This window comes from Salmo salar, unplaced genomic scaffold (assembly GCF_965601325.2).
Source record: "Salmo salar unplaced genomic scaffold, fSalSal1 ptg000414l, whole genome shotgun sequence".
Lineage (NCBI taxonomy): Eukaryota > Metazoa > Chordata > Actinopteri > Salmoniformes > Salmonidae > Salmo > Salmo salar.
Window position 1 is genome coordinate 669,174 of NW_027675380.1, and position 26,593 is coordinate 695,766.

Sequence of the window (26,593 nt, forward strand, 5' to 3'; positions counted from 1 at the left end):
ACAGACTAGGTCTATACTGCTCCTACATGGTGTAACAATACATCATGTAGATGTATATAATGAACAGCCTAGGTCTATACAAAAAGTTTGGGGTCACTTAGAAATGTCCTTGTTTTTGAAAGAAAATCAAAATGTTTCATTTATTTACCTGTGTTTGCTTTGTCATTATGGGGTATTGTGATGTCATTATAGGGTATTGTGATGTCATTATAGGGCATTGTGATGTCATTATGGGGCAACGTGATGTCATTATGGGGCAATGTGATGTCTTATGGGGTATTGTGTGTAGATTGATGAGGGGAAAAAATGATTTAATACATTTTAGAATAAGGCTGTAACGTAACAAAATGTAGAAAAGGTGAAGGGGTCTGAATACTTTCCGACTGCACTGTATATATTGGGGAAGTACTTAGTGACATCACTTCATTAAACATGAGGTACAAATATATAACATAGGTTCACAATATCAACATTCAATGTATCAGAATATATGACCAAGCTGGAAGTGTAAACGCCAGCCCAGCCACAATCCTAGAGGTTCACTGATGATCAATCTCCTCCTTCACATCTGACTCCTGATGATCAACCTCCTCCTTCACATCTGACTCCTGATGATCAACCTCCTCCTTCACATCTGACTCCTGATGATCAACCTCCTCCTTCACATCTGACTCCTGATGATCAACCTCCTCCTTCACATCTGACTCCTGATGATCAACCTCCTCCTTCACATCTGACTCCTGATGATCAACCTCCTCCTTCACATCTGAGTCCTGATGATCAACCTCCTCCTTCACATCTGACTCCTGATGATTAACCTCCTCCTTCACATCTGACTCCTGATGATCAACCTCCTCCTTCACATCTGACTCCTGATGATCAATCCAGAGTGTCTTCTTCTTTGGAGAATCCCGATGGACGACGTCATCGAATAGGCCGTCGTCACGACTACCGCCCACTAGTTAATTGTCATTCAGGTTATCAATGGGAAGTGCATTAGCAATATGTCCTGTCTGGTAACTTGTCTCGTTCAATGGATTTACATTGGCAGGTGCACAGGGAGAAACCCCATTAAAACACTTTTGGAAGTCTTTAACTGTATCAAAGTCTGTGGCCTGTGATGTTGGGACAGATGAAAGTCCCTTATTATACAAGAGACAAAATCCCCTAATTCTACAGCACAACGGCAGAGTCATGTCTTCAGTGTAAAACTAACAATGACTCAATAATCCTTCTGGGAATGTGATGATGTCATAAAGTTATGGGAGGAGTTAGAAAGTTGTCTGTCAGAAGTACAGGATTATAATGTAAACTTACTTTTAATCCGTCTGTCTGCATATTTCAGGACATGGCATTTGAGGGTGCAGTGAGATACCCCCAGAGTTGGACGATACTTTTCTCGTCAATCATCTTAAATATTATACTTCATTAAAACCTGGAAATCAACCAATCCTCTGTTGTTAATTCAATAGAAAGGTATAATGCTTTATTATCTAAAAGATGAAAGTGACGGAGAGAAATAAAATGGTGCTGATTCGGGCGCTGGAGATGGGGGTGTTCTAGTGGGTCTGGACAGGTGTGATGTAGTTAATGGAGATGGAGGTGTGTTCTAGTGGGTCTGGACAGGTGTGATGTAGTTAATGGAGATGGAGGTGTGTTCTAGTGGACAGGTGTGATGTAGTTAATGGAGATGGAGGTGTGTTTTAGTGGGTCTGGGCAGGTGTGATGTAGTTAATGGAGATGGAGGTGTGTTCTAGTGGACAGGTGTGATGTAGTTAATGGAGATGGAGATGTGTTCTAGTGGGCAGGTGTGATGTAGTTAATGGAGATGGAGATGTGTTCTAGTGGACAGGTGTGATGTAGTTAATGGAGATGGAGATGTGTTCTAGTGGACAGGTGTGATGTAGTTAATGGAGATGGAGGTTTGTTCTAGTGGGTCTGGGCAGGTGTGATGTAGTTAATGGAGATGGAGATGTGTTCTAGTGGACAGGTGTGATGTAGTTAATGGAGATGGAGGTGTGTTCTAGTGGACAGGTGTGATGTAGTTAATGGAGATGGAGATGTGTTCTAGTGGACAGGTGTGATGTAGTTAATGGAGATGGAGGTGTGTTCTAGTGGGTCTGGACAGGTGTGATGTAGTTAATGGAGATGGAGGTGTGTTCTAGTGGGTCTGGACAGGTGTGATGTAGTTAATGGAGATGGAGATGTGTTCTAGTGGACAGGTGTGATGTAGTTAATGGAGATGGAGATGTGTTCTAGTGGGCAGGTGTGATGTAGTTAATGGAGATGGAGGTGTGTTCTAGTGGGTCTGGACAGGTGTGATGTAGTTAATGGAGATGGAGGTGTGTTCTAGTGGACAGGTGTGATGTAGTTAATGGAGATGGAGGTGTGTTCTAGTGGACAGGTGTGATGTAGTTAATGGAGATGGAGATGTGTTCTAGTGGACAGGTGTGATGTAGTTAATGGAGATGGAGGTGTGTTCTAGTGGGTCTGGACAGGTGTGATGTAGTTAATGGAGATGGAGGTGTGTTCTAGTGGGTCTGGACAGGTGTGATGTAGTTAATGGAGATGGAGGTGTGTTCTAGTGGACAGGTGTGATGTAGTTAATGGAGATGGAGGTGTGTTCTAGTGGACAGGTGTGATGTAGTTAATGGAGATGGAGGTGTGTTCTAGTGGACAGGTGTGATGTAGTTAATGGAGATGGAGGTGTGTTCTAGTGGACAGGTGTGATGTAGTTAATGGAGATGGAGATGTGTTCTAGTGGGTCTGGACAGATGTGATGTAGTTAATGGAGATGGAGATGTGTTCTAGTGGGTCTGGACAGGTGTGATGTAGTTAATGGAGATGGAGGTGTGTTCTAGTGGGTCTGGACAGGTGTGATGTAGTTAATGGAGATGGAGGTGTGTTCTAGTGGACAGGTGTGATGTAGTTAATGGAGATGTAGGTGTGTTCTAGTGGGTCTGGACAGGTGTGATGTAGTTAATGGAGATGGAGGTGTGTTCTAGTGGACAGGTGTGATGTAGTTAATGGAGATGGAGGTGTGTTCTAGTGGGTCTGGACAGGTGTGATGTAGTTAATGGAGATGGAGGTGTGTTCTAGTGGACAGGTGTGATGTAGTTAATGGAGATGGAGATGTGTTCTAGTGGACAGGTGTGATGTAGTTAATGGAGATGGAGGTGTGTTCTAGTGGACAGGTGTGATGTAGTTAATGGAGATGTGGATGTGTTCTAGTGGGCAGGTGTGATGTAGTTAATGGAGATGGAGGTGTGTTCTAGTGGACAGGTGTGATGTAGTTAATGGAGATGGAGATGTGTTCTAGTGGACAGGTGTGATGTAGTTAATGGAGATGGAGGTGTGTTCTAGTGGGTCTGGACAGGTGTGATGTAGTTAATGGAGATGGGGATGTGTTCTAGTGGACAGGTGTGATGTAGTTAATGGAGATGGAGATGTGTTCTAGTGGACAGGTGTGATGTAGTTAATGGAGATGGAGATGTGTTCTAGTGGACAGGTGTGATGTAGTTAATGGAGATGGAGGTGTGTTCTACTGGGTCTGGACAGGTGTGATGTAGTTAATGGAGATGGAGATGTGTTCTAGTGGACAGGTGTGATGTAGTTAATGGAGATGGAGATGTGTTCTAGTGGACAGGTGTGATGTAGTTAATGGAGATGGGGGTGTGTTCTAGTGGGTCTGGACAGGTGTGATGTAGTTAATGGAGATGGAGGTGTGTTCTAGTGGGTCTGGGCAGGTGTGATGTAGTTAATGGAGATGGAGGTGTGTTCTAGTGGACAGGTGTGATGTAGTTAATGGAGATGGAGGTGTGTTCTAGTGGACAGGTGTGATGTAGTTAATGGAGATGGAGATGTGTTCTAGTGGGTCTGGACAGGTGTGATGTAGTTAATGGAGATGGAGGTGTGTTCTAGTGGACAGGTGTGATGTAGTTAATGGAGATGGAGATGTGTTCTAGTGGGTCTGGACAGGTGTGATGTAGTTAATGGAGATGGAGGTGTGTTCTAGTGGACAGGAGTGATGTAGTTAATGGAGATGGAGGTGTGTTCTAGTGGACAGGTGTGATGTAGTTAATGGAGATGGAGGTGTGTTCTAGTGGACAGGTGTGATGTAGTTAATGGAGATGGAGGTGTGTTCTAGTGGACAGGTGTGTTGTAGTTAATGGAGATGGAGGTGTGTTCTAGTGGACAGGTGTGATGTAGTTAATGGAGATGGAGGTGTGTTCTAGTGGGCAGGTGTGATGTAGTTAATGGAGATGGAGGTGTGTTCTAGTGGGTCTGGACAGGTGTGATGTAGTTAATGGAGATGGAGATGTGTTCTAGTGGACAGGTGTGATGTAGTTAATGGAGATGGAGGTGTGTTCTAGTGGGTCTGGACAGGTGTGATGTAGTTAATGGAGATGGAGATGTGTTCTAGTGGACAGGTGTGATGTAGTTAATGGAGATGGAGGTGTGTTCTAGTGGACAGGTGTGATGTAGTTAATGGAGATGGAGATGTGTTCTAGTGGACAGGTGTGATGTAGTTAATGGAGATGGAGGTGTGTTCTAGTGGACAGGTGTGATGTAGTTAATGGAGATGGAGATGTGTTCTAGTGGACAGGTGTGATGTAGTTAATGGAGATGGAGGTGTGTTCTAGTGGGCAGGTGTGATGTAGTTAATGGAGATGGAGGTGTGTTCTAGTGGGTCTGGACAGGTGTGATGTAGTTAATGGAGATGGAGATGTGTTCTAGTGGACAGGTGTGATGTAGTTAATGGAGATGGAGGTGTGTTCTAGTGGGTCTGGACAGGTGTGATGTAGTTAATGGAGATGGAGATGTGTTCTAGTGGACAGGTGTGATGTAGTTAATGGAGATGGAGGTGTGTTCTAGTGGACAGGTGTGATGTAGTTAATGGAGATGGAGATGTGTTCTAGTGGACAGGTGTGATGTAGTTAATGGAGATGGAGGTGTGTTCTAGTGGACAGGTGTGATGTAGTTAATGGAGATGGAGGTGTGTTCTAGTGGACAGGTGTGATGTAGTTAATGGAGATGGAGGTGTGTTCTAGTGGGTCTGGGCAGGTGTGATGTAGTTAATGGAGATGGAGGTGTGTTCTAGTGGGTCTGGACAGGTGTGATGTAGTTAATGGAGATGGAGGTGTGTTCTAGTGGACAGGTGTGATGTAGTTAATGGAGATGGAGATGTGTTCTAGTGGACAGGTGTGATGTAGTTAATGGAGATGGAGGTGTGTTCTAGTGGACAGGTGTGATGTAGTTAATGGAGATGGAGATGTGTTCTAGTGGGTCTGGACAGGTGTGATGTAGTTAATGGAGATGGAGGTGTGTTCTAGTGGGTCTGGACAGGTGTGATGTAGTTAATAGAGATGGAGGTGTGTTCTAGTGGACAGGTGTGATGTAGTTAATGGAGATGGAGATGTGTTCTAGTGGGTCTGGGCAGGTGTGATGTAGTTAATGGAGATGGAGGTGTGTTCTAGTGGACAGGTGTGATGTAGTTAATGGAGATGGAGATGTGTTCTAGTGGACAGGTGTGATGTAGTTAATGGAGATGGAGGTGTGTTCTAGTGGGTCTGGGCAGGTGTGATGTAGTTAATGGAGATGGAGGTGTGTTCTAGTGGACAGGTGTGATGTAGTTAATGGAGATGGAGGTGTGTTCTAGTGGGTCTGGGCAGGTGTGATGTAGTTAATGGAGATGGAGATGTGTTCTAGTGGACAGGTGTGATGTAGTTAATGGAGATGGAGGTGTGTTCTAGTGGGTCTGGACAGGTGTGATGTAGTTAATGGAGATGGAGATGTGTTCTAGTGGACAGGTGTGATGTAGTTAATGGAGATGGAGATGTGTTCTAGTGGACAGGTGTGATGTAGTTAATGGAGATGGAGATGTGTTCTAGTGGACAGGTGTGATGTAGTTAATGGAGATGGAGATGTGTTCTAGTGGACAGGTGTGATGTAGTTAATGGAGATGGAGATGTGTTCTAGTGGACAGGTGTGATGTAGTTAATGGAGATGGAGGTGTGTTCTAGTGGGTCTGGACAGGTGTGATGTAGTTAATGGAGATGGAGGTGTGTTCTAGTGGGTCTGGGCAGGTGTGATGTAGTTAATGGAGATGGAGGTGTGTTCTAGTGGGTCTGGGCAGGTGTGATGTAGTTAATGGAGATGGAGATGTGTTCTAGTGGACAGGTGTGATGTAGTTAATGGAGATGGAGGTGTGTTCTAGTGGACAGGTGTGATGTAGTTAATGGAGATGGGGGTGTTCTAGTGGGTCTGGACAGGTGTGATGTAGTTAATGGAGATGGAGATGTGTTCTAGTGGACAGATGTGATGTAGTTAATGGAGATGGAGGTGTGTTCTAGTGGACAGGTGTGATGTAGTTAATGGAGATGGAGGTGTGTTCTAGTGGACAGGTGTGATGTAGTTAATGGAGATGGAGGTGTGTTCTAGTGGACAGGTGTGATGTAGTTAATGGAGATGGAGGTGTGTTCTAGTGGACAGGTGTGATGTAGTTAATGGAGATGGAGATGTGTTCTAGTGGACAGGTGTGATGTAGTTAATGGAGATGGAGGTGTGTTCTAGTGGGTCTGGACAGGTGTGATGTAGTTAATGGAGATGGAGGTGTGTTCTAGTGGGTCTGGGCAGGTGTGATGTAGTTAATGGAGATGGAGGTGTGTTCTAGTGGGTCTGGGCAGGTGTGATGTAGTTAATGGAGATGGAGATGTGTTCTAGTGGACAGGTGTGATGTAGTTAATGGAGATGGAGATGTGTTCTAGTGGACAGGTGTGATGTAGTTAATGGAGATGGGGGTGTGTTCTAGTGGGTCTGGGCAGGTGTGATGTAGTTAATGGAGATGGAGATGTGTTTAACGTTTGCAAGCTTGAGCTAGATATCGACCTTGTGTGACCTTCCTGGTCCCTCAAGTCAGTGAGTCAACACAGGAAGGAGCAATGGATGGAAAGTTCATTTATTTCCAAAGCTGCAATGATGGGACACACACAGTATGGATGAATGATCAGTAGTGACGGGATATAAATAGCACTCCCATAGCAATTCTCCATAAATCTACCCTATAATATACTAACAAAAAACTATCAAGATGTCTGTCAAAGTTATTATGATCATATAGTGGATTTAACAGTTCCTAATAATTCCTAATTTACTATAATAAAATAAATACATAGTTTCCATGTGTAATCTCATATTCACTACATCAGAATAAACTGTCATCCATTTTAGTATCAAAATATATCAAATTAACCTGGAATATTAGTCAACGTCCCCCTCTGGTGGTGGAGAAGTATAATCCACCTAAACTAACAGAACCGGGCTGATAAACTGGCTGGTGTTCATGAGTTTATAAAACACATACTTTATACATGTCATAAATTACCTGCATTGATGAGACACACAGTGTGGATGAATGATCAGGATATAAATAGCACTCCTAAAGAAGATGCAGTGTGGATGAATGATCAGGATATAAATAGCACTCCTAAAGAAGATGCAGTGTGGATGAATGATCCGGATATAAATAGCACTCCTAAAGAAGATGCAGTGTGGATGAATGATCAGGATATAAATAGCACTCCTAAAGAAGATGCAGTGTGGATGAATGATCAGTAGTGACAGGATATAAATAGCACTCCTAAAGAAGATGCAGTGTGGATGAATGATCAGTAGTCGACAGGATATAAATAGCACTCCTAAAGAAGATGCAGTGTGGATGAATGATCAGTAGTGACAGGATATAAATAGCACTCCTAAAGAAGATGCAGTGTGGATGAATGATCAGGATATAAATAGCACTCCTATAGAAGATGCAGTGTGGATGAATGATCAGGATATAAATAGCACTCCTAAAGAAGATGCAGTGTGGATGAATGATCAGGATATAAATAGCACTCCTAAAGAAGATGCAGTGTGGATGAATGATCAGTAGTCACAGGATATAAATAGCACTCCTAAAGAAGATGCAGTGTGGATGAATGAACAGTAATGACAGGTTATAAATAGCACTCCTATAGAAGATGCAGTGTGGATGAATGATCAGGATATAAATAGCACTCCTAAAGAAGATGCAGTGTGGATGAATGATCAGGATATAAATAGCACTCCTAAAGAAGATGCAGTGAGGATGAATGATCAGGATATAAATAGCACTCCTAAAGAAGATGCAGTGTGGATGAATGATCAGTAGTGACAGGATATAAATAGCACTCCTAAAGAAGATGCATTTTCCAGTTTGCTACCAACTTGAAAGAGGGAACTTTAGCATAAAACCCACATGGAAAACTGAGATTCGGCAAATAACATATAAAGAGAGGCCAAACCAACAACAGAAGTTACTAAAACATAAATTGCTAATTTATGATGTAAAAGGTGGATTTTATGATGTAATGTCAACTTTATACATTTCTATCCCAGGACCACTCAATTTCCAATTTCTCCAGAAATCTGCTGTGGGTTACCCAGAATCACATTGGGTTACCCAGAATCACATCCTTTATCACTGACTGTAATGCAAACACACGAACAGAGATTTAAGGTACTGCATCTCAGTGCTAGAGGCGTCACCACAGACCCTGGTTCAAAACTAGGCTGTATCATAACAGGCCGGGATAGGGAGTCCCATAGGGCAACGCACAGTAGCCCAGCATCGTCTGGGTTAGGGTTTGGCAGGGGTAGGTCGGTCATTGTAAATAATAATTTGTTCTTAGCTGGCTTGCCTGGTTAAATAATGGTTAAATACATTTTTTAAATGTAACTTCATTACACCGTTACACTGGCATACAAACTCGGTAGCATAGAGTTGATAATACATATTGTCTTGTTTTGTACGCTTTGTACAAAATAATAAAACGCAGAACCACAGGATGTTTCTTAACATAACTCTTTATTAACTAGTTACAACTACATGTTAGCCTATCTCCAACCACGATCAACTGAACATGACCTAACCGTCTGGGTGGTCTTAACCAATCACCGCACAGTATGATACGGCGGTAAAATGCATCCAATTATAATTCAGTATGTATTCACATATGAATATTACATCCCCCTTCTTTTAAACAAAATACAAATGTTTTACATATTCTAAGCTTTTCTTTTGGATACATGCTCTGTAGTTTGAACTCAAGGTAAGTAACCATTTATATTGCATAATACACCAACCTAATCAACATAGACTCTGAAACAATGATCCAACATACTGTTACTTTTCAAACAAGGGATTCTCAGCAACTCAGCTTTCACTGTAGAAATGACATCTTAACATTTCAAACAAATACAATACCAAAGCATGTCAAGTGAACTTTCAATAACAAGTTTACAGTCTGGAACGCTTTTAGGGCAGCGATCCGCCTACACCCTTTGACATTTCACAGGTCGAGGAGAGCTCTGGGCTTGACCTCTCTTCCTGACCTTGTGCGATATGATGTTGAGCATGCTTCTGTGTCAGTCAACAGCTCTTGTGGTGTTGCAGGTAAGTGTGGTGTATGTTGTGCTGTGTGTGTGTTTAGTCCATCACGTTCTCTTTCAGGGGAACAGTTCATCTCATCAGTGTGTTGTTCTTTTGTGTTCAGTAAGTGACGACGATTGCGGCGGTACACCGCTCCTTCTGCTGTGCGGACGTGATATGAACGTTCAGTGTCAGCTGGCTGGATGATGACTGCTGGCTTCCAGAGGCCATGCTCCTGGATTCTAACTGACTCTCCGTCGATCAGTGGTGGCAGTGGTCTAGCTGACCTGTCGTAGTATCGCTTTTGTTGTTGTGCACGTTTTTCATGCATTTCCTTGTAGCTGACGACCTCAGGTTGCAGCTGCTGGTTGGTGCTGGGAAGGGTTGAGCGAAGTCTGCGGCTCATCAACAGCTGGGCTGGTGATTTGAAGTTGTCAACTGGAGTGTTGCGGTATTCAAGGAGACTGAGGTAGGGGTCTCTCTTGTCTGCTTTTGCTTTGTCCATGAGTGATTTAGAAATCTGCACAGATTTTTCAGCAAGGCCATTACTTTGAGGGTAATGTGGGCTTGTGGTGACATGTGTAAACTCCCATGCTTTTGTGAAGGATTCAAACTCATTTGATTTGTAACAGGGCCCATTGTCAGATATTAAAGTCTCTACAATGCCATGCCTGGCAAAGGCTGCTTTCAGCTTGTGTATCACAGCTGCAGACGTGGTGCTGTGAAGCTTGTCGAGTTCGAAGTATCTGCTGTAGTAGTCCACTGTTACGATGTAGTCCTCGTTGTTCCAGGTGAACAGATCGGTTGCCACGACCTGCCAGGGTCGGTCTGGGATACAGTGAGGTAACATTGGCTCTTTGGTGTTTGAGGGGCGTCTTTCAAGACAGATGGTGCATCTACCAACAATGTCCTCTATTTGTTTGCACATTCCAGGCCAAAACAAAATGTCCCGTGCTCTCTGTTTGCACTTTTCCATGCCCATGTGTCCAACATGGATCTTTGTCAAAATCTCTTCTCTGAGACTGGTAGGAATAATGATTTTCTCTCCTTTGAAAATGATTCCGTTGATCTGTGATAGTTCATCACGATGGTTCCAGAATTCTGAGACGCTCTGAGGGCATTTTCTCCTCTCCTCAGGCCATCCATCCTGTATGACTTCCCTCAGCTGTGTGAGTTGTGAGTCCTTGTCTGTTTCAGCTTGGATCTCCTTCAGTTTCGTGTCACTAACTGGTAAGTTGCTGTACACAGTGTGCACTTGCATGTCCATGCCCTCACTGAGGCTGCTGTCCTTGTAGGTCAGAAACTTCCTGGAGAGTGTGTCTGCGACAGGGATGTCTTTGCCTGGACGGTGAGTGATTGTGAAGTCGTATTTTTGTAGTTGAAGGATCATTCTCTGTAGCCTTGGCGGGGCTGCAGCTAGTGGTTTCCTCATGATTGACTCAAGGGGCTTGTGGTCGGATTCCACAATGACTTGTCGTCCATATACGTACTGATGGAAACGTTTACATCCGAACAGAATGGCATAGAGCTCCTTTTCGATTTGAGCGTAGTTGATTTCACAGTCTGTGAGAGATTTGGAAGCGTAGCCGATGGGCTTTCCTTCTTGCAGTAGCACTGCACCTAGTCCATACTTCGACGCGTCCACTTGGAGTCTGAGCTCTTTGTTGGGGTCGTAGTAGGCAAGGATTGGTCCTGGTTCTCTCGTGATCAAGTCTTTCAAATTCTGGAAAGCAATGTCGTGTTGCTTGTCCCAGAGAAACTCACTGGACTGCTTTAGCAGTTGATGAAGGGGTGCATTAGCATTGGAGAGGCTGGGTGCGAACTTGGCTAAGTAGTTGACCATGCCAAGCACTGTTTCCAACTCTGCACGGTTCTTTGGTGGCTCCATTTCTTTTATGGCTGAGATCTTCTGTGGATCTGGCTTGGTTCCATTCGCTGTGAGAAGATGTCCGAAGTAGCTGACCTCTGTAGCGCTGACTGTGCTCTTCTCTGGGTTGAGCCGGACTCCTCTCTCGCGGGACCTTTGCAGCATCGCGCGGAGGTTTTGGTCGTGCTCCTCTTTGGTTCGACCATAAACAAGGATGTCGTCCACAATTGCCACAATTTCAAATCACCAGCCCAGCTGTTGATGAGCCGCAGACTTCGCTCAACCCTTCCCAGCACCAACCAGCAGCTGCAACCTGAGGTCGTCAGCTACAAGGAAATGCATGCTAAACATGCTTTAAGACCTAGCACTGCAGGTGCTCTAGTGTCAACAACGTAAAAGTCCAACATCATGTCACTTTCCTTGTATTTGCATTTGAAAGTGCATGTGCCTTTTACTGGGAGCTGTTCACCACCATAACCATTCAGTCTGCGCATGGTGGGCTGTAGCTCGCACTCAGATGTCAAGCTGCGGTACTTATTCAGAGGAATAATGTTTACTTGTGCACCAGTGTCTAGTTTGAACTTTAGCTTTGTGCCTTGTGTTCCTATCTCAATGTCAGCAAAGGCTTGCTCTGTCTCTGATATGTGACTTTTCTGTGTCACTGAATCAATAAACAGTTCATCATCATTTGACTCTTTGATTGACATTTCATCTTCACTCACTGTGTGTACTGTTTTTCCACGGTAAGCTCTGCACACTTTTGCAAAGTGATTCCATTTACCACATTTAGTACACTGTTTGCCTTTAGCTGGGCAATTTCCTTGTTCGTCATGCACTTTGTATCCACAATATCCACATGTTTTGAGTCTGTGTCGCTCTGTTTTGGAGTTATGTCTCTCTCCGTTCTGAAACGCTCTCTCCGGGCACCGGAGGTGTGCTTTGATGTCTGCCTGACTGCGTGCACTGCTTGTTCACGTGATGCGCTCGTGCTGCGGCGCGAAATGCTTTTCATCTGAGCCTGTGCGATGAGATCTGGCTATGTCGATAGCTTTGTCCAGCGTTAGCTCAGACCCAACATTCAAAAGTTTCTCTCTCACTCGCGTTGAGTGTATTCCAAATACAATACGGTCCCTGACCATCTCATCCTTGTTTGCATAATCACAGTCTTTCACAAGCAGACGCAGCTCAGTCACAAACTGTTCAAAAGACTCGCTAGCTCCCTGTACTTTCTCATGGAATTTGTACCTAGCGAAAATTGTATTAGTCTTCGGCACAACATATGCTTCAAAACGATCGTAGTATGTTTTCAGTACCTTTGATTCAGCCTCGGTAAGTGTCCATGTGTTGTAAATATCTAGAGAGGTTAATATAATCTTAAACTTTTATGAAATAAATGAAAAATAAACGTTTGGTTCCTCAACTGCGTTGCCCAGTCCAGTCAGCAGATGGCGATGTGCGTCTTTTAGGTTCAGGCGATGCTGCCAGTGTGACGTATAATCTAGTGGACGGGACGCTCCTTCAACAACAACAGCTAGTCAGACACCTCGGTAGCTTTCTAGCAAACATAGCTACAACATTCACGCTCTTTACACTGTTTTGGTGTATATTAGTCGCTGTGTATTAAACACACTTCTGTCGTATGTACTTGTTGGTCCATTTAATTATACATTTACGTTGTTTGTCAGCTAGCTGGTTTGCTAAGTTAGCTTAGAACTAGGCTAGTCGCTAATGCCAGCTAGCTAACATACTGACCATGAGTTCACGAAGCTACTCTCCTCCTACAGTAAAACAAGAAGTAGAGGATGAGGCTGTTACCGTGAAAGAAGAAGAGAAAGACGTTTCAGTGAAAGAAGAGGAAGACGCGTTCAGAGTGAAAGAGGAGGAGGATGTTACAGTAAAAGAAGAGGAGGAAGAGAAAGAGGAGGATGCAGTTTATGGGGTGAAAGAGGAAGAGGGGGAGATGACTGTCACATTGGAGGAAGAAGAGGAGGTTGGAGATGTGTTTAACACCAGTAAGTACCGTCTCTGCAGTCGTTGAACCAATATGCAGTAAAAGGGTTCTACACTTTAATGTTGTTCTGTAGGAATGGCTGAAGCTACACTGTAACGTGTAGAACATCAAGAGTGGACCATCAACAAAACGTTAACAATTGATCAAATGCATCCAATGACAATGCCTGAAATACTGTAGTCCTCAATATCTCCTATTAGATTAGCCCAAGATGTTCTCTTAAAGGGGCCATCAGCAGTTGTTACATCCATTTAGGGACTTATACATTAATGATATGTACCCATCTGTTTCTTGAAGAATTCACTTATAAATGCCTCATGAGCTTAGTTCAACTGTCGTACCCCATCAGAACCCAAAATATAAGCTTTTTTTTTACTCCAATGTTTGTCAGTAAATATAACAAACATTGTATATCCTCAAAACATGGTTAAAACTAGAATGTTGATATCATGGATGGTTACATTTCTCCAGCCCCATCCCTCAACTTTTTACTGAAACAGGCAGGGAGGACGCTTTGTTATTGTTTCTACTGCTGATTGCTGCCCCCGTTACTCCTCAAGGTCCAAGGACTGTATGTTATTTTCAGAGGTAGACTGGCTCTGGCAGCTAAAATAGTAAAATATTCCATCTAAATGTGAATCGATTCTCAATTGCGATACGTTTCTAGAAACATAAATTGCTGTACTTTCATATCAATTCAGAATAATTTCACACAATACTTAAATATCACATCAAAATTATTTGAAATAATACTTTCATATCACATCAATTATTTCAAATACTTTCACATCAAAATTATTTCAAATAATACTTTCATATCACATCAAAGTTATTTAAAATACTTTCACATCAAAATAATTTCACACAATACTTTCATATCACATCAAAATAGGTAACCAGTCGCGATGCCCCAAACATTGAATGCAAATCATTTTATAACATTTTTGACATGTGTTTTTCTGGATTTTTTTGTTGTTATTCTGTCTCTCACTGTTCAAATAAACCTACTATTAAAATTATAGACTGATCCTTTCTTTGTCAGTGGGCAAATGTACAAAATCAGCAGGGGATCAAATACTTTTTTCCCTCACTGTAACTCCCAATCACGGCCAGTTGTGACACAGCCTGGACTCGAACCAGGGTGTCTGTAGTGACGCCTCAAGCACTGAGATACAGTGTTTTAGACCGCTGCGCCACTCAGAGGCCCCAACATCATGTTCTAGTGCTGTCCCCACCTAAAATACATCTTGGTCAACCAAGAGTTGTCTGTTCTTTCTACCAATCGATTGGTTGAAATGTTATGTATATTTTTCCATATATAGACACAACCCATGTGTTTTAATAAAATCAACTATATGTACTGAACTGGTCTGATGCTTTAAGCACACTGTTTGACCAAATAATTAAGACACACAAATGACTCGAGGGTGACTCGAACCTTTTCCATTTCGAGTGGCAATTTATCTGACCATTTCTACTGATCTGGTGCCAGTTAGGATTTTCATATGCACATTTTCATGGAAGATTTTAAAATCATTGTCTGTGATTAATCTACATTCTATCTAAATCTAAAAGAAAATTATACAAATCTAAAAGGAATTTTTATTGCCAACTATGTAAAAATAACCTACATAAAGCCAACAAATAAAAACATTGCAGCCTGCAGGTAATAAATATCCTATAAATCACTTTGGCTGCACATGGCCTGTCTACAACGAACTTAAAACATATCAACTATCAACTGGGTCCTCCTAAACTTGTGATAGCAAGCTTGCAACATTGTATAAAATATTCTGGGCCCTCAGAGTTTCCCGGCCAGTGAGTTTGGGACAGACACAGCTGTAGGCTATTTGTTCAAAGGATAAGAAGTAATCAGGTATTTTATGACATTTCCACTGGATCAGAGCATTACATTTGTCCCTTTAATGCTGAGTGGTTATCGAAAAGATTGAGAGCTGGAAATATATTTTTTAAATACTTTGAGGAACTATTCTCATTTGCAATTGATTTTGATTAGACTTTGTTTACTTGCTTTTTGATGTGAAGAAAAAAATTACTGTTATTGTTTGTTAAACACTTAGTGTACAAACCCTCATTGTCAGGCTGATGGAAAAGCTAGCCAAGGAGCATTTTACTGGTTGAAGTGTTTTTTAAGTATAAAGCAGTTGATTTGCGACAATAACACAAACATATTAAGCAGGAGATTCAAGCGAGCCTTACAATTATAATCCAAAAGTAATGTGAAATGCACTCATAAGCAACCTGCAAATGGAGGCTATTTTTGCTGTCAGCCTATGAGAACTCCCCTGAGTTTTCCCCCACGGTGGTGAATTAGTAAATAGACACAGAGCTTAATGTGAGTTTCCTTGAGTAGCACTCCTGATCTTGTGCTAAAATCTTTGCTCACCATTTTTGCTCCATGTAGATATACTACATCCATAACTAGTGGTTTCCTCATTACCAGATATACTACATCCGTAACTAGTGGTTTCCTTATTACCAGATATACTACATCCATAACTAGTGGTTTCCTCATTACCAGATATACTACATCCATAACTAGTGGTTTCCTCATTACCAGATATACTACATCCATAACTAGTGGTTTCCTCATTACCAGATATACTACATCCATAACTAGTGGTTTCCTCATTACCAGATATACTACATCCATAACTAGTGGTTTCCTCATTACCAGATATACTACATCCATAACTAGTGGTTTCCTCATTAGCAGATATACTACATCCATAACTAGTGGTTTCCTCATTACCAGATATACTACATCCATAACTAGCCGTTTCCTCATTAGCAGGGATGAGTTTCTGCAACCAAATTGTGTGCTTTGCCCTCGTGCCGCAATTTTAGCAAACACAGAATGGGGCCTATATTGGAGACCAAAGTCGTCTGGCACATTGCTTAGGGTTTCAACAACTTTAATAATTTCTTTCTAGCCTACAATCATCGGTTTTACTACTAATGTGAAAACAAGACTAAAGATGACTATTCTTGCTCATTTTAAGACAATTGTTAAATCATTTTAACATTCATTACAGATGTCAGTTGTTGTACATCATGGCTACACTGTTGGCATCACCTTATACAGTGGATTACTGCTGTTGTGGGCCTTTAATCATCTGTCTAACTTTGTTGTTCACACAGGAGAGATACTTCACTATCGTGGATCCTCTGGGGAGCCTCAACAACCTCATGATGCTGACGAGGCAGAGAAGAGTCTCTCCAGATCAGAACTCCTCAAGAAACACCAGCAGAGACCCACAGGGAAGAGAACTCACTGCTGCTCTGACTGTGGGAAGAGATTCACCTCATCAGGCATTAAAATTCATCAGAGAACACACACAGGAGAGAGACCTTATAGCTGTGGTCAATGTGGGAAGAGTTTTGGTCGATCTGACTCTCTGACTCTACACCAGAGAATACACACAGGAGAGAAACCTTATAGCTGTGATCAATGTGGGAAGAGTTTTACTACATTTGGCACTCTGACTCTACACCAGAGAATACACACAGGAGAGAAACCTTATAGGTGTGATCAATGTGGGAAGAGTTTTGGTCGATCTGACTCTCTGACTCTACACCAGAGAATACACACAGGAGAGAAACCTTATAGCTGTGATCAATGTGGGAAGAGTTTTACTACATTTGGCACTCTGACTCTACACCAGAGAATACACACAGGAGAGAAACCTTATAGCTGTGGTCAATGTGGGAAGCGTTTTGGTCAATCTGGCCATCTGGTATCACACCAGAGAATACACACAGGAGAGAAACCTTATAGCTGTGATAAATGTGGGAAGAGTTTTGGTGTATCTGGAGGGCTGACAGTGCACCAGAGAACACACACAGGAGATAAATCTTATATCTGTGGTCAATGTGGGAAGAGTTTTGCTGCATCTCGCAGTCTGACTCTACACCAGAGAATACACACAGGAGAGAAATCTTATAGCTGTGATCAATGTGGGAAGAGTTTTAGTCAATCTGGTTCTCTGACTCTACACCAGAGAATACACACAGGAGAGAAACCTTATAGGTGTGATCAATGTGGGAAGAGTTTTGGTCGATCTGGCTCTCTGACTCTACACCAGAGAACACACACAGGAGAGAAACCTTATAGGTGTGATCAATGTGGGAAGAGTTTTGGTCGATCTGGCCATCTGGTATCACACCAGAGAACACACACAGGAGAGAAACCTTATAGCTGTGGTCAATGTGGGAAGAGTTTTACTACATCTAGCACTCTGACTCAACACCAGAGAACACACACAGGAGAGAAACTTTATAGCTGTGGTCAATGTGGGAAGAGTTTTACTACATCTAGATATCTGACTTTACACCAGAGAACACACACAGGATAGAAATCTTATAGCTGTGGTCAATGTGGGAAGAGTTTTACTACATCTAGCACTCTGACTCAACACCAGAGAACACACACAGGAGAGAAACTTTATAGCTGTGGTCAATGTGGGAAGAGTTTTACTACATCTAGATATCTGACTTTACACCAGAGAACACACACAGGAGAGAAACCTTATAGCTGTGGTCAATGTGGGAAGAGTTTTACTACATCTAGCACTCTGACTCAACACCAGAGAACACACACAGGAGAGAAACCTTATAGCTGTGGTCATTGTGGGAAGAGTTTTACTACATCTAGCACTCTGACTCAACACCAGAGAACACACACAGGAGAGAAATCTTATAGCTGTGATCAATGTGGGAAGAGTTTTGGTGTATCTGGAGGGCTGACAGTGCACCAGAGAACACACACAGGAGATAAACCTTATAGCTGTGGTTAATGTGAGAAGAGTTTTGCTGCATTGAGCACTCTGACTCTTCACCATAGAACACACACAGGAGAGAAGCCTTATAGCTGTGATCAGTGTGACAAGAGATTCACAGATAAAAGACCTCTGATCAAACATCAGAAAATACATACATGAAGGAATTGTTTCATGATATCAATGATATGTCACAATGTAGAATGTTTTAACATTGTAGTAGGAGTATTTTAATGATGTCACAATGTAGAATGTTTTAACATTGTAGTAGGAGTATTTTAATGATGTCACAATGTAGAACCCTAAACGTTTGTCCCCTGTTCTATTGATTTCAACATGATATGGATATTAGCCTCAGGGGGGAAATCCAGGCTCTGAAATGGAAGAGTTACTATTTATGAGATTTAACAAAAAGTGACTAACACAAAAAGAGTTGTGTTACACTTACCATGTTGGTGACCCACTTGAATCAAAATGCATCACTTCAAAATGTAGCGAGCTGTTTTCTACAAGTTGTCCTCTAACCAGGGATGTACACATTATTCCCAGATTCCGTGTGGTTTTTGAGCTGTTCGTTTTAACAGGATGTGTAAACTCATCTTCCTCCTTTCGCACAATTGATTGCCAGCAGCATACCACCCTGCATCCCACTGCTGGCTTTAACCCAGCAGCATACCACCCTGCATCCCACTGCTTGCTTGCTTCTGAAGCTAAGCAGGGTTGGTCCTGGTCAGTCCCTGGATGGGAGACCAGATGCTGCTGGAAGTGGTGTTGGAGGGCCAGTAGGAGGCGCTCTTTCCTCTGGTCTAAACAATATCCAAATTCCCCAGGGCAGTGATTGGGGACAGTGCCCAGTGTAGGGTGCCGTCTTTCAGATGGGACGTTAAACGGGTGTCCTGACTCTCTGAGGTCATTAAAGATCCCATGGTGCTTATCGTAAGAGTAGGGGTGTTAACCCCTGGTGTCCTGGCTAAATTCCCAATCTGGCCCTCATACCATCATGGATATCTAATCATCCCCAGCTTACAATTGGCTCATTCATCCCCCTCCTCTCCCCTGTAACTATTCCCCAGGTTGTTGCTGTAAATGAGAATGTGTTCTCAGTCAACTTAACTGGTAAAACAACGGTAAAGAAGAAAAAAACTCCACATGATATCGATGAGTGATGACAAATCAGTGTTGTGTTCCTTTGTTTAGGGACCCCTAAATTTAAATGCATCACTCCAAAATGTAGCTGACTGTCTTCTGCAGGTTGTCCTCTAACCAGTGAGGTAAAATATATCTCCCATTTCCATGTGTTTTTTGTTTTGTTGTGTTAGTTTCAACAGCACGCACAACCTGATTTCACCCCTAATGGATATCAGTGATTTATTGCTACTTGTCAAAACAACAGCGTTTCTGGTGCTTGTACAGTTTTATAAGGTGCTTGTTTTAAAAAATTACAAGTAATATGATTATTGTGGCAGATGTTTGTGTATATAGCACATGTTATGTTTAGGTTTTCAATATAACCCAAACTGTTTCTGCATATTGGTTATTGATTTGGACACGTTAAAACTGTGCTTTGACATTGGGGCTATCCCACCTAGCAACATGACATTGAAAAGCTGTTGAAAGTAGACTATGCAACCAAATATTTCATATTTACATTTCATGTAACATTTAGTAATGATTATTTTTAATGCAACCAACTGACATTTTTTGGGTACAATTATATTGACATTGTTGCCCTGTTTTTAGAATATCAGGGTTCATTCTCAGATGTGCCAACCCAAATGTACTAGAGCATGACATTGGGGACTGGGCCCCGATCCAACAACATGCCTATCTAGTGAACCCTGAAAAGAGAGAGAAGCTCTGCAGTGAGGTGGAAAGTTACTACGGATATTGCAGGAGTTTCCTCTTGAAATCAGACATGTCAGTGGTGAAGACAACTTGGTTGCTGATTGTCTCAAGGGTGGGCAGTCAAAAAGATTTGTGTTTTGCGTTTAGCCAGTGCGTTGCCATGGATCACAATTTATTTTGACTGCATGTTTTTACCTATTGGAGATGAGTTTTGTTTGGGCTCGTTCCAAGGGGATGAGAGTTCTAGAAGCTAGTGAGTTTTAGGAAGACGAGAGTTCTAGAAGCTAGTGAGTTTTAGGATTCTATAGAAAGAAAAAGGATAAAATAATTATATTGTAGAAAAATATATATATTTACTATTGTATATTATTATTTAGAAATATTTTTTCCTTTTTTTAATTGTTGACAACCAGTAGACACCATGTTTATATTGGTGAAGGTGAAGCATTGTAGTTGATTTTAATATGAAATGAAAGTTGTTTTCTGTTGGTGGTGAGCAAACTTGTCCAACAAAAATATAGGATATATTTGTTGTCTGAAGGGGGAAGGTGTTACAGGCTTTGGTTTTTCCATTTATGGTTTGAGGTTAGACGTTAGCACGTCTAGCTCGTTAGCACGTAGGACGCACTGATTGGTGTCACCTCGTTAGTCAGTATGTGTTACACCTGTGCTGGCTTGTCCATCTCGTTAGTGGGAAGGTGTTTCACCTGAGCTGGTCCAGGTTCTATTTAAGAGTGTCTGGCCCAGTGCTCCAGTTGTCTTGATACATGTGGAGAGTCAACACCTTTAGTTGCTCCACCTTTTTGGTTTACTTCCTGTCTTTAAGTTTGGTGTGGGTTTTTCTTTTGTTTTCCTCTTCTTGGGCAGATTTAGTGGGTCTCATGGTGGGTGTCTTTTAGGTCCCGGTTGTTGTTACTAGTCAACTTTCAGTGGACACTGAGAGCACAATTGTTATTATACTTTTATTGCATCAAATGGTTGTTTTATGCAACAGAATAGAGGGTTCTTAGAACTATTGTGTCTGTGTTCTACTGAGGATGGGCCTCTGGGAGAAAACACTGACAGGAGATTTACAATGTCTTTTGGGTGATAAAACCTAAAGAGACTGCATTCCAGAGCATGAGTTAATGTTTCTGTTCTATATGGTACCAGGGAGAGATGACCTCAGGGCCAGACCCTGGTCTCTACACAAAGAGTACTGTTTTTACAGCAGATACTGTCTGCTGAGAATTATAAGTGTCTTTCATACAAATCTTAACCTTGTGACCCGTTCTATACATCTGTTGTTCGTCATGTAGGTTAAAAGGGCTATAAAAGACCTTTGTACTTTTGTCCCGTGGTTCCACCAGCCATCATTATCATAGGGCACTCAATTGATTTACTTTCTATGTGTACGTTGTGTTGACCTGCTGTCTTATAAGTGAATAAAGATTTAGTTTAAGAATAACTCTGACTTGTGTGATAAGTTTGTCTCCTCAATTGATATTAAAGAAATTAACCACCACATTTGGCGATGGGGATGTGAATCTTCACTTGGTGACCGCTCCTGGTGACCTGGGTAAATGGTGCTCCAGGGATCCCTCTAACTTGGGATCTCAGGGAGACCACACTTCAGGAACGGAGCAGATGGACCCATCTTTGATCTGAGAGGCAGCGAGCCGAGTGGATACCACATCTCGAACGTAGTTTTAAAAAAAAGTGAGCGAAACACGCAAAGTGGAGTTTTTAGAAAAGCCTCGTAGGCTCTGAGTGTGTATTCCTGTGTGGAGGTGTAAACAGGGCCCAGTCAGTAGGCTCTGAGTGTGTATTCCTGTGTGGAGGTGTAAACAGGGCCCAGTCAGGAGGCTCTGAGTGTGTATTCCTGTGTGGAGGTGTAAACAGGGCCCAGTCAGAAGGCTCTGAGGCTGAGTCAGCTATCTGTGTGAACTGGATGAAAACTAGAATCTGTGTTAACTAGTTAAGACCATTTATGATATAGTATAAGATGGTAAGGTGCACCTGTAATTATTTTAAACCTGGACACCATTTTAGAAGTATTGAAAGATGTAAATGTATGAGTTACATTATCCTAGGAACTGACCATGACATAGAAATGTGAAAATATTCCTGCAGGTTAAAATATTGTTGGAAAACAACTAATTGATTAGGTTTGTTTGGGAATAGCATTGTGTGACTGTGATATGAGAGTTGTGTGAATGTGATATGAGAGTTGTGACTGTGATATGAGAGTTGTGTGACTGTGATATGAGAGTTGTGTGACTGATATGAGAGTTGTGTGACTGTGATATGAGTCTTAATCTGACGTTTGGATAGTAACATAGAAATATGCTTAATCAGATGATTGAAATGTGGATAATAAGCGGGATGATATTTTAGAAAGCAGCAGAAGGTCTATAGTTCCTGGGAGGCTTGATTTTGCCGTGGTCTCTGGGAGGTTAGAGAACCGTTGAGGATCCCATGGTCATTGTTCGGGAAACTAAAGTTTATTTTTGGTTCTGCTGGGAGGATGTTTGGAGAGCTGCTTCGTTGCTATGGAGAGTCCCTGAAAAAGCAAATGGAATGGTTGTCGTGACTACCTGAGAATTTCTTATGTTTTATATGGATTCTGTGAATATATTAAAATATGTTGAATTGTATGTGTGTATAATATATATATGCCCTGGTAACTTCACCCCAACTTCTCTTATCCCCAGAACACATTAACTAAAGAATAGAAGTGTTTTCTGAAATTTTTGGGAAATTTAAGGGAAAATAAAAATCCAGCCGTAGCAGAGCCCCAAGTCCCATGGGGACGTCCTCTAGGGCCTGGATGTTCTCCCCATCAAAGGCCAGCGGGATTTCACTCTCATGGTGAAATGGATTTCCACCGATGTGCAGTAAAGGAGTGAAGAGCGGTGAAATCTGTGTCAACAAAAGTAAGAAAAGATTAATACACATACAATTAACAAAGAACATAACAAATGTTCAGCTGTAGTTTTATATAAGCATGCACACCTATGTTTATGAAGAAACAGATGATTGGTGTATAGACATACCTTGTCACGGACATAAAGGCCACTCGGGTCCTCATTGAAGAGGTAGGGCAAGAGCAGAATCGCTGCTGTGGTCTCCAGTCCTAGTAAAGTAAAGCAATGATATTACTACACTTAATAATTTTATTACCAAATACATTAGAGAAAGGGAAGGAATAAGAGCAAATCCCTCTTCTGTATTGTCCTTCAGGGACTGTCAAAATAGCAGGATGATGTCCTCACCCCTGCCTCGCCTCTCTACCTCTGATAGTCCTTGAATTATCTTTTTGTCTATATCCATTCCATGGACTTGATTAATTTCTGAGAAGATCTGAAAAGATCATTTGCACACATTTGTATGCTAATAGATGTCAGTTTGTATTGACTGCTATGTAGGTTAAATGTACACTTCAAATGCAGCTGTCCTACAACATATCTGTACCTTCTTCTTGATCCCAATTGCATTGTGTCCATGTTCTGTCCTATAAGAATTTCAAAGGAAGAGAAAATGTGTCAAAGAATAGTCTTACAAGCATTAAAACGTATATATATATTAAATAAATATTGAAAGATAAATGGCATCGACATACAATGGAATGTAAAATAGAAGAACATATTGGAGAAAGCACTAGCCAATACAGTACTGCCATACAGTAACAGTACTGTCATACAGCCCTAATATCACATTTCAAGATATCTTTGTACACAAATTGTTCAATATTTTATCAGGCTGACTTGAAAGATTATACTCAACATTTTGCTGCGTGGCAATACTGTGTTTGGATTCTGAAGAGCATTTATACAAAAGAGGTAGTCTAGACACTTTATTAATACCTTTATGCATTTGAATCCCATCTACAGCTACCATCTAAGATATTAATTTCCCTCCACAAGGGGGCGGACATGTAACGTTTCCAAAATGGGATAGTATTGTACATGTAACGTTTCCAAGATGGGATAGTATTGTACATGTAACGTTTCCAAAATGGGATAGTATTGTACATGTAACGTTTCCAAAATGGGATAGTATTGTCCATGTAACGTTTCCAAAATGGGATAGTATTGTACATGTAACGTTTCCAAAATGGGATAGTATTGTACATGTAACGTTTCCAAAATGGGATAGTATTGTACATGTAACGTTCTGCCCCCTTGTGAGTTAATAGTATTGCATGCTGTAGCAGGCTATATAAAGAGGAAGACCTCCATTGACGATTCAGTTCGTTGTAACATCTCGTCTGGACAGGTCACTGTCCTTAGTTAGTTAGTTAGTTAGTTAGTTAGTTAAGTTAGCTAGTTTATTATCACAAAAGTGAGAACTGCTCTAGATTGGAAACTTACATTAATGAGAGTAAAGCCATGTTGGCTTTATGGAAACGATATAGAATATATGGGAAAGAATATAGTTGAGGAAATAATCCAAACCTAGTTGTGCCTAGTTAGGACATAACGTTAGCTAGCTAGCTAACGGTACTGTACTGTAGCTCATACAACGCCAACGGTTAAACCCGGCTTTCTAATATTTACGTTAATTAACTATAGTAACGTTATGGAAGATATTCACAGAAAACCATCATTGTCTTCGTTATTCATTATTAGTATGTTATATTATTATAATACATTATTATAATACATTATTTCGAGACATATTCAGAGCCAAACATCAACACAACTTAACCTTTTTAACTGTTGTCGCATCCAAACTTGTCACCATCGTTTTCAGTTGTAATTGCGAAGTTCCCGGAAGAAGTCCAGCAACAACGGAGGTTCCTCGATGAACCCACCTTCTAACAAGTTCTTTGAAGAACCTTTTGGGGCTGTTTTTCATTGACCAAGAACCCTACGGTTCTTAGGGGATCTGAGAACAACTCCAGTTGAACCCTTCATTTTTAGAGTGTAGTCGGCTCTATTTACTCTCAGATTCAAACATGATGATTAGTATCAACGATCAAGTCAGCTGCTGCTGCTCCAATACAGTATGAGGTGAGACGGTGAACTGATGTTGAACTGGGCAGTGAGCTGCTGCTGCTCCAATACAGTATGAGGTGAGACGGTGAACTGATGTTGAACTGGGCAGTCAGCTGCTGCTGCTCCAATACAGTATGAGGTGAGACGGTGAACTGATGTTGAACTGGGCAGTCAGCTGCTGCTGCTCCAATACAGTATGAGGTGAGACGGTGAACTGATGTTGAACTGGGCAGTCAGCTGCTGCTGCTCCAATACAGTATGAGGTGAGACGGTGAACTGATGTTGAACTGGGCAGTCAGTCATTCATTCTGTACTATGAGTCTATCAAATCAAATTGAATTTGACCTTACAGTGAAATGCTTACTTACAAGCCCCTAACCAACAATGCAGTTTTAAAAAGCACAAATAAGAATACTAAATAAAAGGAACAAGTAATTAAAGAGCAGAAGTTAAATAACAATAGCTAGACTATATACAGGGGGTACCGGTACAGAGTCAATGTGGAGGCTATATACAGGGGGTACCGGTACAGAGTCAATGTGGGGGCTATATACAGGGGGTACCGGTACAGAGTCAATGTGGGGGCTATATACAGGGGGTACCGGTACAGAGTCAATGTGCGGGGGCACCGGTTAGTAGGTAATATGTACATGTAGGTAGAGTTATTAAAGTGACTATGCATAGATGATAACAGAGTGTGTGTGTGGGGGGGCTTCCTCTGACACCGCCTGGTATAGAGGTCCTGGATGGCAGGGAGCTTTGCCCCAGTGATGTACTGGGCTGTACTCACTACCCTCTGTAGTGCCTTGCGGTCAGAGGCAGAGCAGTTGCCATACCAGGCAGGGATGCAACCAGTCATGATGCTCTCGATGGTGCAGCTGTAGAAGCTTTTGAGGATCTGAGGACCCATGCTAAATCTTTTCAGTCTACTGAGGGGGAATAGGTTTTGTCGTGCCCTCTTCACGACTGTCTTGGTGTGTTTGGACCATGATAGTTTGTTAGTGATGTGGACACCAGGGAACTTGAAGCTCTCAACCTGCTCCACTACAGCCCCGTCGATGAGAATGGGGGCGTGCTCAGTCTTTTTTTCCTGTAGTCCACAATCATCTCCTTAGTCTTGATCACGTTGAGGGAGAGGTTGTTATGATGTATCTCTACCTGAAAATACATGATCTAAATGATTGATAGTTGGTATTCAGCAGTCATAAAGCCTTATTTACTTTAACGAACTACTAAAATAGTGATTTTGTCAGACAGCATAAACAGCAGCTCTACACTTTATTGACTGACTGATCCATTCATCCTTCCATCCCTCCTCAGCCTTCCTCTCCTCTGAAGACCCAGTGAGGGTGGAGCTCAGTCAGAGAGCTGTTGAGGAACTGGTAAGGAAGAACACTTCTACAGCCAGAGAGGTGAGAGGTCACACATGGTTTAGATGGTAAATATTTATGTCCCCTTAGTGGTTCATCATGTCAGCTAAAGGGAATATGTTCCATCATCTATGTTTATTTACATTAGTGCAAATTGTCCTCTGATATGGGTGTAATTTCTCACCCCTTTTGGCTGTATGAAAGTTAATTTCCCCTCAGGCACACACATTTGTTCTTTGTTATTACCCGAGCCACTGCCTGTTCAGCCTGC

At 41.9% G+C, this 26,593-nt stretch overlaps 1 protein-coding gene and 1 pseudogene across 1 annotated transcript in view; one reads left to right on the forward strand and one right to left on the reverse strand.

Moving 5' to 3' along the window:
• The window catches only part of LOC145875995 (uncharacterized), a 459,138-nt gene that overhangs the window by 254,540 nt on the left and 178,005 nt on the right, over positions 1-26,593 (reverse strand). The gene's annotated exons all lie outside the window — the stretch shown is intronic.
• LOC145875991 (uncharacterized) lies at positions 1,349-19,470 on the forward strand (annotated as a pseudogene).